We start from the raw sequence: 13,843 nt of genomic DNA, 5'->3' as shown, positions 1-13,843 counted from the left end.
GTTCCTGGTATCTACAACATTCAGCCCAAAGTTTTAAACATCTGCACAAGAGAGATGCAGTAAGCAAGACCATGGATCTGGATGGCACCAGCAACATGGACAGATGGAAGGAGAATCCACCTCATGCCCCTGATGGACTAATTACTTTCCCTACAGCTAACCCAAAGGGCTAAATGGCTATCTCCCAGTGGCCCTGGCCTTCTAATGTCTCTTGAGAACCAGTGGGAGGGAAGACATGGAATCCACTGCCTCCAGATGCCCTGTAAAATGGTCAGGAGGCCATGGGGCCTGTAGATGACAATGCAGATGAGAAGGCTGGAGCAGGGAGCTAGCAAAATCAGCTTCCTACAAAGTATGCTGCTTTAGAGGACCCTTTAGACGTCAGGGGCCCAAAATCAAGAACAACAGCCCAACACAGCCCAAGTTATGCATCCTGGAAGATTTGCCATTTTAATCATGTCTACAATGAGTGACAAGGCATGTGGGACTTCATCATAACTTCATTTAATCCAGGTTGGGTCAGGAGCTTTGTGTGGGCGTAGTGATGTTTTAAATATTTGTGGAGTAGAGGGGCGTGCATGGAGGCCCCTTTCCATGCTCATTTCTGTGCCGACTACTCCGTCTCCCGGGGCCTGGCAGAAGAAAAGGCCCACCAGCAGGAGAGGGCTGCTGTGGCAACAGTGGGTCCTGGGACCCCAGCCCCAAAACAAAGAGGCAGTGACCTCATCTCTGGGCACATTGCAACCCTTGTGCCTTTGTCTGGAGGGAGGAGCAACAAAGGAAATGTTAGTTCCCTCCTGCCGTAAAAGAAATGTTTTTGTTAGCAGGGAGCCTGTGAGACCGCCAGGAGTGGCTCGCTGTGATGCCCCTCCACCTTACCTGCACTTGGGTGCTTGGGCAACCAGGAATAAAAAAGGGAAAATTACAAAAGATGACCATGAGAAGCAGCATTGATAAAGAGAAGTGGGAGAAGCCCACTGTTCTACTATTCATTTCTCCGACAAGGGAGTGCCACAAAATACCCTGTAATGGCTGTGTTTACTCATTTCTGATTTCTCATGGTACCCCAAGGAGGGGCAGGGGCACCCCCAATGTTCTTTTAATGTGTCGTGGGGGCTACAGGAGGTGCATCAGCCCCCCAGGAATACTGTATAGAAAAGTAACACAATGTCTCCCTGGGAATTGAATTTCTGACTTGGGTAGCAGCTTTCTTACATGATGAAAGCACTCCCTGGGCTGGAGCTTTTGATCCACAGCTTGGGAGTACAGGAACCCTTAGTGAGTTCCTATGACTGGATTATCCACTGTGAAGTGGTTAAGGAAAAATGTTGACAAATATTTTCATTTCCTTAAATGCAATGCTTTATTCATAGTAACTATTCTTAAACAGTGCAATGATTTTATCAATGGTAAATCCTAGCGTGCTTCAGGTTATAGTAATGTGATCACTCTTTGACAACAGGCCTGCCTTGTATATTGACGGGATGATCACTTAAAAAATCCAACAGGCCTACTATGTTTAAAATGACAACCCCTTATATTGTAATGTTGCATCTGGTATAGGTGGGGGGAGGACAATACTTTGATTTTGGGGTTCATGACCCACCAAGGGTCAATTGTAATTTAAGAATGCCATCAAAGGTAGTAATGTATATATTTGTAAATGTAATATGTAGTATTTAGTAGTGAGTGTGTAATAAATGTACCTATCCCTTTTCAAAGAAAAAGCATTAACTGGACAATGATGTATTGAGTGTTGGTGGCAGACGATGGAGATTACTAACCTATACCACCTTTCCCTGAGAGAGTCAAGTGCTACAATTGTGTAATAGGCTCCCAGTAAGAGGAGCATTGTTGGTCGATTTCTTGCACAGGACTCACGTCCTGCACAACTAAAACAAGTTTCTATTGGTTAATATGGAGATTGCTAACCGGTTACATCATATGCTAAACACTTCTGCTCCCACCATGACAGAACAATGATTTTGGTACCCTACCTAACACTTAATTGTCATTTTCCAGAGGAAAGCTTAATTGGAGAGGTCATTTCAAACTTCTCCTTGATCATATCCTGGACAACAAATTGGCAAAATAACTCAGGACGAGGGGCTTACATAAAGCCATTATGGAAATAATGGACACTGCTGACATTTTTGATACATCGTTTGGGAATACAAGGCCAACCCAAAATTCCAAATATGAACTTGGGTGATTAGAAAGTAAAGCAGTGCAATGGCCCAAAAAGTCTTCGTGTAGACAACACTTCACATTTAGTAGGTAATAACAAGCGTTTCATCAAATTCATAAATAAAGTGGAGCCCAACAGCACTTCTTGTGTAATTAGCAAAGCTTTAATAAACTGGTCACCATTGATATGTATATTTAATGAGCTCAAAAAGCGATCACACAGTGAGAAGGTGAAGGAGAGTGAAAATGTGTACATGCAAATAGAAACAATAAAGAAGCAACAACATGATTGTTGTTGGAGTATTGAGATGTGCAATCACATAGCTAATATCATGTTAGCAATCCCTAATCTGTCTGTGCAAGTGTCAATGGCATTCTGACCATATATATACAATTAAAGGGCTATCATCAGAACATAATATATTCACAGTGCATCATCATTGCAAAAAAAGGGATATCTTAAGATCAGAGACAATGATAGGCAAAATAGATGCTCTGGGGACAATCAGTGTAATGAAGCATCAGGAGCAATTAAAATGCCTGTGTGCGGCAGTGCCGACCATCCCCACCCAGATGTAAGAATTTTACTGACTGGAATTCTTCCACCGGGACAGTGACACTCTGCACAGTCTGCGGCAGAATTGAATCTAAGGAAAGAATGAAATTGCAATTACATATAAATGCGTTGTGTAAAATGCATGAGCACCATTATTTCTAAGAAAAAAGAAATTAAGCTACCATCACATGGACAGTATTCATTTTAGAGAACTCATCTTTTTTCCACTGCTAAGCAAGAGGAACAACAACTATTTCTCTCTCATTCCTGCATCAGAGGAAATGCGCCTTAGTTTGTTTATATTTTATATATATTATATATATTCCACTTAACAAAAATTGTGGTGTGCCCATCTTGAAGTTGTGCGGGCGGATGGGCTGAGTCCAAGCCATAAGATGTACATACAAGCAGTTTACCATGAATTGGGAGAGATTTCCACTCATACTGTGCCCGCTCATGATCCGCCCAAGTTCAGGAGGAGCCTATAAACGCGTTTATTATCACTCTTTCTCCTCATAATAACCTTAGAATAGAAACACCAAGATGGGAATTACTATAAGCAATAATTGAAGTAAATACTTCTCACACGAGGAAGACTCACAACTCAACTATATTTAGGCACAATAGTATAATGAAGGGACAAAGCGTGTATTGTGGCTGGTATTTCTCCCCATCTTGGTGTTTTTCACCTAACAGCCTCTAATTCCAACATTCAGCACATTCCAATCAATCAATAATGGTTCTTATAGAGTGTGGCTAATCACCTGTTAGGGTCTCAAGGTGCTGGGGGTGGGAGGGGTTCTACAGCCCAATCGAAGAGTCAGGTCTTGAGGGCCTTCCTGAATTGAAGTGAAGGTGATTGCCTGAGATGTTGAGGATAGCGAGTTTCATAACCTTGCACCAAGGCAGAAAAAGGAGCTTCCTCCACCTGAGGTCTTGCGGATCCATGGGATAGGGGCCAGGGCTAGTTGGGCAGAGCAGAGATGACTGGTGGATGTGTAGAAAGAGAGGTGGTGGTTTAGGTATGCAGGTCCGGTGTTGTGGAGGGTTTTGTATGCATGCGTGAGGAGCCTGAAGGTAATTCTTTTGTTGATTGGAGCCAGTGATGGTCTTTAAGTTGACCGGAGATGTGATTGCAATGGGGGATGACCAGGATAAGTCTGGCGGAGTCATTCTGGATGCTCTGCCATTACTTTTGGAGATTTGGGGTGGCGCATAGTTGTGTTGGCGTAGTCGAGCTTGCTGCTGATGAGCACCTGGGTGACTGTTCTCCTGACTTGGTGGGGACCCACTTGAAAATCTTCCGTAGCAGGTGGAGCGTGTGGAAGCAGGAGGATGAGACAGTGTCGATTTAGCAGTTCATTGAGAGTGAGGAGTCGAGGATGCGCAGAGGCTGCATGCGTGATCAGTGGATGTGGGGGGGGGTTCTGAACGCTGCGGGCTACCAGGAGTGTCCCAGGTGGAGGGAGTGGTGCCCAAGATGAGGACTTCAGTTTTGTCAGTGTTTAGTTTGAGGCAGCTGTCCTTCATCCGAGTGGCGACTGCCTTCATCCCATTGTACAAATTGTTCTTAGCGGCTGTAGGTACGTCGGTGAGGGAGAGAATCAGCTGGGTGTCGTCGGCGTAGGAGACAATGTTAACTCCATGGCTTCTGATGATGTCTGCAAGAGGGGCCATGAAGATGTTGAAGAGGGTGGAGCTCAGAGGGGAGCTCTGAGGAACTCCGCAGCTGATCTCTGTAAGTTCCGAGGAGAATGGTGGGAGCTTGACTCTTTGGGTTCAGCCGGGGAGGAAGAAGAGGATCCAATCTAAGGCTTTGCCGTGGATGTTGGGATCATTGAGTCTTGTGATGTGAGACAGTGTTGAAGGCGGCAGAGAGGGCCAGGAGGATGAGGGCTGCAGTTTCACTTGAGCAATGTAATCTGTTATGGAGAGGAGTGCAGTCTCGATGCTGTGGTTATTTGTGAAGCCTGATTGGTAGGGGTCCAGGGTGTGGTTTGTTTCGATGAATTCTACTCATCTCACGCTCCCTCATCTCACGTGCTAATCCACACATACAGCTTTAACCAGATTACCAAACATCTCCCTCTTTTTTAGAAAACTAAATACTCTTCTACATCTTCTTAATATGCCTTACGATAACAGAAAAACCAATGCATTATACTGACCAATAAAAACCCACACCCCTAACTACATACATAGGGCCTCATTTATGAGGCCCCTTGCACCACCGGAACTTGTGACTTTCTGTGGCGCACTAGCCTGCTCCATATTTATGTGGCAGCACTAAGCCACTTTTTTGGCCTAATGCTGCCTCGTAAATATTGCTCCCTTTAACACCGTTTTCTGTGTTAAAGGGGTGTGCAATGGGTTTTGCTGGGAGGGTTCCCAGCAACATCCATGGCTTTTTGACTCTGCCCCAGATTTATGAGAAATCATAAATCTGAGGCAGTGCCAAAAACGTATGCCTCCCCAGGGGAGACGTAAGGAAGGTACAACCAGGGGAAATTACTTTATTTCTCCTTGTTTTTCCCTTTTCTATGTGAGTTGCATTATGCAGCACACATAGAAAGAGGAAAATGCCTCTTCTGATTGTTTCTGTGCAGGACGGTCCCCCTTCCTGTACAGAAATAATCATCCTCGCAACGCAGGCACCCTTGCACCATGGTGCAAAGGTGGCTGCGTTGGCGCACGGCAGCCCATTGTGTGCTGGCGCATGGGAAAAGTACAGTAATGCGCTGTATCTGATAGATACCATGCAGTCCTGCCCTTTTCTTTTACAGTAGGGCAGCGCAGCAGGAAGGCTTGCAGTCCTGCCCTACGGTAAAACCTCATAAATGAGGCCTATAATCCCTGTAACAAGCCAGTAACCTACGTACCCTTGTATTAACACCCTCGTTATTGCTATCAACTCCCGCACTCCTTACTCTAGACATTTTATCTCAAACCTTAGTACATTCCTCATTACTAACATCAAGAAATACATTGTCTTCCTCATTTTCATCTATCCTATTCTTCTCCACATCCCATCTGCATAAAGACACTCTGCCCATATTCTATACTCTACCATCCTGAACGCTTACCGCAGTACTCATGACTTCTATCCTTTATTGCACTTCAGACTATAATGCAAACCCAGCTTCCTACAACTAGTCCAGGATCTCTCCTTTCCTTCTGCTGAAATTTCAACATATAATTTCTCATTTTCTCTTGATGTTTTATTATTTGTTCTTTCATCTCTAGACAACTTCCCCTCACATGTTTCACATTCTGCCAGCTCATTGACTACCAAGGTACCAATTTTGACATGGGTTTTCATCCTCTTAACAAATCAAAAGGAGTTTTACAAGTTACAGAATTGAGAGTCACACAATACGACAGAAATGTGGCTTATAAATTCTCGTCCAACACAGTCCTGATTTAAGAGCCAACTGAATTAATTCCTTCATGAGTCTGTTAATCCTTTCTACCTGACCATTTGCTTGCGAATGTAATAAGGGAACCATGGGAGTTTTATACCAGAAGCCAACAAAAATTCTTTCATTGTCCCTAGAATAATTTGCCCACAATTATCCATCACCAATTCTTCTGGGATTCCTTCTCTTCCAAAAATGTCCTCAGAAAATGTAATCACCACTTTAGTGGTAACACTCCCCACCATACGTACTTCTGGCAAATTTGAAAAATAGTCCACAATAAGTAAAGCATACACCGCCTACTTGTGCAAGGTCAAAAAAGGACCCAATCATGTCAACAGCCACCTTCCTCAAATTCTTTTAGGTAGGTTATCCTTTGACTAAAGGTCTCTTAACTGGCACCATAGCATGAGCAAATGCCATTGCGTTAATCCATTCTTCCTGAGATACAACTACTCCTTGAATGGTAAAACTCTCCTCATCATCCTCAAATGTAGCAGCCACATCACATTCCATCTCTACTACCATACTTCCATGACATTCACTCAAAGGCAGACTGGACAACCCATTGGCCTGTCCATTCAATCTATCAGCAACATATTCTACATGATAGTGGTACACTGGTAATCACTCTTACCAACCATGGTGACATAGCACTACCTCCGCCTGGGGCCAGCAAATGCACCAAAGGATTATGGTTGGTTCTGATAAAAAATGTCCTCCCCCACAAATATTTCCTAAAATGATCCACTGCACTAGTACATGACAACAATTGATGTTCACATACAGAGTAATTTTTCTCAGCGGATCTAACGGCCTGTGAACCATAAGATACAACCAAGTCTTATAGTTTCAAAACCACCCCAAAACATACCTACTTACATCCACCGCAACCACACATTTTCCCCACCACTAAATGGTTTTAAACATTGTGCATTATTAATTTCCTTTTTTTAACAGTTGAAAACGGTGTTCTTTTCTCTCATTCCAGACATATTTTACTTTTTTTCAGCAATTTTCCATTGGTTCCACTTTTTGCAACTAATCTTTATCAGTAGGTACAGGAGCATCCACAATCACTTTTACTTGATCATGCGTTGGTGTCATTCAATCTTTCAAAATCCTTTTGCCCAAATACTTTACCTCTGATTTGCCAAATGTGTGTTGGCTAAGAAGGGCAATGGTGATATTAGGTTGTGTGTAGACTTGAAATATCTCAATGAAGCAATCTGAGTAGACAGGCATCCCCTTCCAAACATAGGGGAAATGTTGTTACAAAGACGAAATGGTGCAGATTTTCATGATTGCTTATGCCTCAAGACCATTGCAGGATGCAGAGAAAAATTATTCCACTGTTGAGCATGAAGCATTGGCTGTGTCTTGGGGAGTCAATCATTTCAGAAGGTATGTATGAAGAACTAAGTTTACTGTAAGGAAAGAACATCCTCCTGTAATAGAAGCAATTTCTACTAGTGGAGGAAGGAAAGCATCTCCGAGGATTGAACGATGGAGTCTGGCTATGCTGGAACACAATTTGTGCAGGAAGTATGTCCCAGGATAAAATTGACTTAACAATAAGAAGGGTACGAAGTTCCTAGGTGATATAATAACCACTGGCAAAAATGCGTTAGCTATTTAAGTATAGCAATGTACTACAGGAGGTTAAGGAGGGGAATTCCTCCTTTCGGAACTAGGGCTCTCACACACCCACCAAGATAGGTGTCATGCTTCATCATATGAGCCTGCTCCTCGTCGGGCCGGCGCTGCAATGCCCGACGGGCACCTTAAAGGGGCTCTTTATCGGAGATCTTTTGTTCCTTGCCATAAGGGTGCCATGGGTGTGAGGGGCCTAGATGAGTGTAATTGTGTGTTGTTAAAATAGGTAAGGGAGTGCTGTTTGATAAGACTTTATTCTGTGAGGGACCCCGCCTGAATAAAATAAGTTGGGAGGGGTAACTGTTTTTGTTCTTAATGTGACAAATTGCATACTCATGGAGTGATCATCGGCGATTCTTCAGGACCGTGAAAAATAATAAAGGAAAAACTATCTACATGTGAGTGGCGAGGTGCACCTCTACCTACCACTGGCTCTCCCCTCGGGGTTTGCCCATTGGGGAAGTGAGGCGACCTGTAGTTTAAAAGGAAAAACACAACATACCATATCAGTTGCACATTTGGCGATGGAGGTGTGTTCAAGTTGCATAGCTAGACTAAAAACTGTGTTGATCATGCACATTGCAATTCCAGAAACAACATGAAAAACACGCGTGACTTTCATTGGCAACCCCCTTGAATTAGCGGTGAACAAACTGTGACAGCACCATGTTGGTGAGTGTTGTAGGGACTCACCTATTATACTATAAGATTAAGCCTCATCAGGTGCAGCGGAGTGTTTTACACCCAAAAAGTGGTGTCTCTGAAAAGTAAAGATTGGAGACATACAACCATTTGTCAGGGGTCATAATCATAGTTTGTAGCATCCTGTCTGGTGCAGGAACATGTTGGAAAAAGATCGGGGTCCTAGTCAGCTTTTAGTGACCCGAATCGGGTGCTAATGCATGCCCTCCGAAAATCTACATAAAGCGTGTCCCAAGGCACAAGCCCACTGATGGGGTGCAAATGCGGGTTAAAGCTAAAGGCTTGCTCCACCCATCATGAGCTGAAGCAGAGCCCACAGCAATGACGCCCAAACCTTGCCCCAGAATCTTAGCAGTATGCAGGACAACCCTTAATAGAGACATTCAGGTTGAGATGGATCGCTACGACTCAGGGTACAAAACAGAGCCTAGCTTAGTAACCTCTTACCTCCACTTTGCCGGCGTAGACCAGGGGAGCATAAAACCATGCATACATAACTGACCTGCTCCTATTGGGAACCCAGGGTCTGACCTACCCTGCTCCGCTGCACCCAGGAAGGTAGTGCTGCCTCAACAGAGGCAGTCTTAAATATCCTTCTTAGCAGGCACCGGGGCGCGTGCAGGACAGTTGAGGGAGTGTGGTCTCACAATGTGGTAGTGTGGTGACCGCGTGAAGTGCTCACGTGATCATGAAAACAAACAATATGGCCATCATGTAGTGGAGTACAGGAGTGGTAAAACGAGCTGGTGTTTCAATTAGTGTGCTTTGTCATCCCCCATGAAAAATTATCAGTGAGTTTTACTTCTTTAGTTGGTTTCAACTGGGGGCAGACAGCACATGACCGGTTACTCGGGGGAGATCCCATAAGCGTCTCTGGGTAGTGGCTGAATTTGTGTTAGGTCTTGTGTGTATTAACATATCGTTGAGATTGTTAGTTCTTTTGAATGCGAATCTGGGTTTTGCAATTTTCATGTACCCCGTGTTCAAAATGCCCCAATGTTTATTGACTGCTTTTTTGATCATCTGTGACCTGGATGTAAAAGTGGTCACACAGGTGAGGGTGTTGTCAGGTATCTTTTCTTTGACTTCTAACAGACCCCCCACGATGATTGTTGAGGGCGCGTTTCATACATGTCCTGATGTTATTTTTGGGATATTCTCGTTTCACTAGGTTAGTGGACAACAGACCAGCCTCCGTTTGGTAGTCCTGTGTCGAGCTACAATTTCTCCTTATGCGTAGAAATTGGCTAAATGGCAGGTTGTCCCTCAAAGTTTTAGGGTGGGCACTACTGTAAAGTAATAAAATATTAGTGTCAGTAGGTTTTTTTGTAGAGGGTTGTGTACAGTTTACCATCTTGTAGTCCGATAGTCAGATCAAGGAATGGAATTTTGGAACTTCAGATAGTATGGGTGAATTTCAGGTAATAGTTCTTGGTATTGATCCACTCACAAAACTCAATGCATGTTTGCATGTCTCCCCTCCAGAAGATGAGTATATTGTCTATGTATCTCTTCCACAGTCTCAGGTTATCTACAAAGGGGTTGCTGGCATGCTGTATCACCTCTTGTTGGAAGGTTGCCATGTACAGACATGCCACGCTGGGAGCGGAGGTACTCCACATCGAAGTACCCTGAGACTGGTGGAAGAGCTGGTTGTTAAATTAAAGAAAAAAATCAGTCAGTGCAAGGGTGGCATATTGCATGATAAATGAAATGGGTGTCGGGGATGCCCACTCGTTACTCCTTAGGGCCGTTTCAATCGCCGTGAGTGTCTCTCTTTGTGGGATGTTGTCTTTTAAAAGGAGTGGTCCCTGGTGGCATGGAAATGCACCAGGGACTTGCTCATCCTTATTATCAACACAGCAAAGAGGTTGGCGAATGCCCTCCTAATCATGATACAGATAGCTGAAAGGAGCACTCAAGACCAACATCCAAATCTCCCTTTTTAAGACCAAACTATCGGAACTTAACAATGAAACTGCAGAACAGAAAGAGTACCTGATGAAACAGAAAGTAAGTAAGCTCCAAAAGAATGTACAGAGATTTGATAAGGAAAAAGTGTGTCCGTACCTTAAACCAGATTACACCTCTAACAAAAATAGTTACTCCTCAGATGACAACAGTGACACCACCAGAAGGGGTTCATCTAGCAGCAACTCAAGCAGTGGGAGCTGGGGAATTTCGAATCAAACGAAAAGAAACCACCAGCAGTATCAAAACTATAACATGCAACAATTCCATGGCCCACAACCACCTTACTGGCACTTCCAAATGTACCCTCCCAATCAACCACAATTTTACCCTGGTGAGAACCCACCTTTTTTAGGCAGAGGTTGGGGCAGAGGAAGAGGGCGCAGAAGAGGAGGGCAGAAACAAGTTCAGTGGCAGGAGGAGCAACCGAATGGGATGGACACCCGGAGCAAAACAAAGGGCAGGAAAGACGAGTAGTGAACTTATCACAAAGACCACTGTCTGCCATCGAGAATAAAATACTGGAAAAAGGCTTAGGGTTTGTACCCACCCCCAAAACAGGTAGGTTCCAAGAACAATGTGAGATCCTAAACTTCTTTAGAAAGGTCCGCTTAAAGGCTTTTTTTCAGGACAGCCCTGAACCCATTCTTAATGACTCAGGTCTATGCAATCCCTCCACCTTCACTCCTACTACCACTATGGGACCAACAAAAGTATTGACTTTCGAAAAAGCTGTACTTAAGGAACTTGAAAAAGGGGCCACTCGATCACCCTTCCAGAACCTATCCAACCAGGAATGTGCAGCCATCAAAACACTAACAGAGCATGCAGATATTACATTCAAACAAGCTGACAAAGGGGAAGCTACTGTTATACAATCCACCCAAGACTATAATACCGAGTGCCTACGCCAACTTCAGGACAGGAAATGTTATACTCCTATAACAGTTGATCCCACCACACATCTGACCAATGAGATTGCTCCATGGTCTTTGAGGCAGAGAGCAACGGATGGGTTAGCAAGAAAGAAGCAAGAGTTCCTCATTACCAAACAGCCTAAGACGACATACTTCTACACCCTCCTGAAAATACACAAGGGGACTACCCCAGTCCCTGGGAGACCAATAGTTTCAGGGATAGGGTCCCTGTTGGAACCCCTTTCTAAGTTTCGTGATGTTTTTCTCCAACCGCTGGTGAAACAAACTCCATCATATGTGAAAGACACCACTGAGGTCTTGCGCATCATTGATGGATGTGAGAAGTCGGCCTGGTATATGATGTTCACTATTCTAGTGAGCACCTTGCACCAGTCCAAACACCCTTATGGTGATGGTTGTAAAGTCAACCTTATAGACCAGCTATCCTAGGGGTAAGATGGACAAAAGCAGTCTTAGGCTAAACTCAAGAGGGCATGTGAAGCCAGCTGTTTTACCATATGCAATCCTTTTAATACCAAATGAAAGGACACCACACAGGTTATATATTCAAAATATTGATGTATTTATTTCTAAAACATCCCTCTGAACTCTTTATGAGAACAGAAGCACAAGTGCATAACAAGTTACTTATATAACATACAAAAGTTGCACAGATATGGATAGGCCCTGGTGGCCCGCTAAACGATATACTAAAATAGTGGTATAAGAACCACGTCATGAACAATGGTAAGGCCTAGGGCCTTGGGAATCGCTGGAGCTACACTGGACTAACAGTAGTTAGGGAGCAGGAGGCCCACGGGATGCGGGTGCAGTGTCTAAATGCACACGCGTGCACACATAGAAGTCAATGGGTGCGTAAAGTTAGAAAGTTAAAGGTTTAGGAGTCTTCCAACTGGACTAGAAGCAAACCACTTGAAACTAGGGCACTAGGAGAGTTAATCTTCACAGGAGCACCGCAGTACTCGCGTTACCTCACCCACAGGAAGCGGGTGCATAGGTCCCAAAGTGTGTCGGGTTTCGTCGTGGAGTTCTATGGAGCCTTGGAGAAAAGATGCTGCAGGCGACCAGGAGAGAAGAGTCCGGTTGGATCCAAGGGTGGATCGAGGATGAAGAGTACCTGAAAGCAGAGGGGACAGAGTCTGGGTCACTAGCCAGTGACCAGGATGGAACCAGGAAGGAACCAGGTGATGTCGGGGAGCAATCAGGTGATGTCGCGAAGCTGGTCTCTGCTGCCACGTGGACCAGGAGGTGTCGACGATGACCAGGAGCGGGGCTCGGACTGTCCCACAAAGGTTCTTGCTGTTGGCGGTGTCGGTTCTCGATTTGGAAACAACAGGCCTTGGCAAATGCAACCCAAGCAGGAATCAAAGATGGCTTCTGGATCAGAACAGCAAGGTCTGATGGGCTGCTCCTTTTCAGGGGAGCAAGGGCCAGTCTGGAGCAACCAGACCAGTATTGGAAATTCAAGGTTTCATCGTCACAGAGGCCACTAGCCAACGGGCAAGTGACCGGACAGACGCGTCGAGCAGGAAAATGCAAAAGGGCCCCATGCAGCACTCGTGAGTGTGCAGACGTGATCTTCGGTGCAGCTGATGCTCAGGGCTGGGGCTTCTGAATCCCCAATGCACAACTTCGAGGGTGCCTCAGAAGTTGCACGGAAAGCATTTTGCTGACTTTCCAAGATGGCCGGTCCCACGTCTCGCGTCGCCTCCACAGGTCTCAGCTTTGCTGGGGCGGTGGATTGGGCTGAAGGAAGTCTGGAATTTTATTATTTATTATTTATTTATTATAACACTTGTAAAGCGCGAACGAAGGCCCTTAGGCATCTCGGCGAAGTCTGGGTCTTGTCAGGCTCTGTGTTCGGGCTCCGGCCGGAGCAACGACAAAGCAAACCGTTGAGCGCTTGATGGTGCCTGCTTGCACAGGGTGGTCACTCCTTGACCACAAGGGAGATTCTTCAGTCTTCTACGTCGAGTAGGATGTCGAAGGTCCAGAGTTTCATATAAGAGTTTGAGTCAGGATAAATCTAAAGTCTTGGGACTCAGCTCCTACCTATATACCAAATCTAGGGGCTGGATTACCTTCTAGGTCCCTCCTATGGGTGGGACCCAGGAAGGGGGTGGTTACACCCCTTTCCCTTTGTCCAGTTTTGTGCCAGAGCTGGGGCTGGAGTGCCGCAGCACCGGTTTGAACTGGTCTATGCATGGGACACCTTGTGTGCCCCAGGTAGTGTCTCCTTTCACTCAGCCCTCCCTGCCCCAATACACTATAGCCTGTCTACAGGAAACCTATTTTCCAAGCCTCCCTCGCTGGAAGGACTCCCAGCAGCAGGGGGTCAGACTTGTGTCTGTGGCAGCAGCATCCATTTTGTGATGCTGAGGCCCTGGTTAACTTTAACCGGGATTAATGGAAGTAAC

This window comes from Lissotriton helveticus, chromosome 8 (genome assembly GCF_964261635.1).
Source record: "Lissotriton helveticus chromosome 8, aLisHel1.1, whole genome shotgun sequence".
In the NCBI taxonomy this organism is placed as follows: Eukaryota; Metazoa; Chordata; class Amphibia; order Caudata; family Salamandridae; genus Lissotriton; species Lissotriton helveticus.
Note: the sequence above shows the minus strand (reverse complement) of the source record.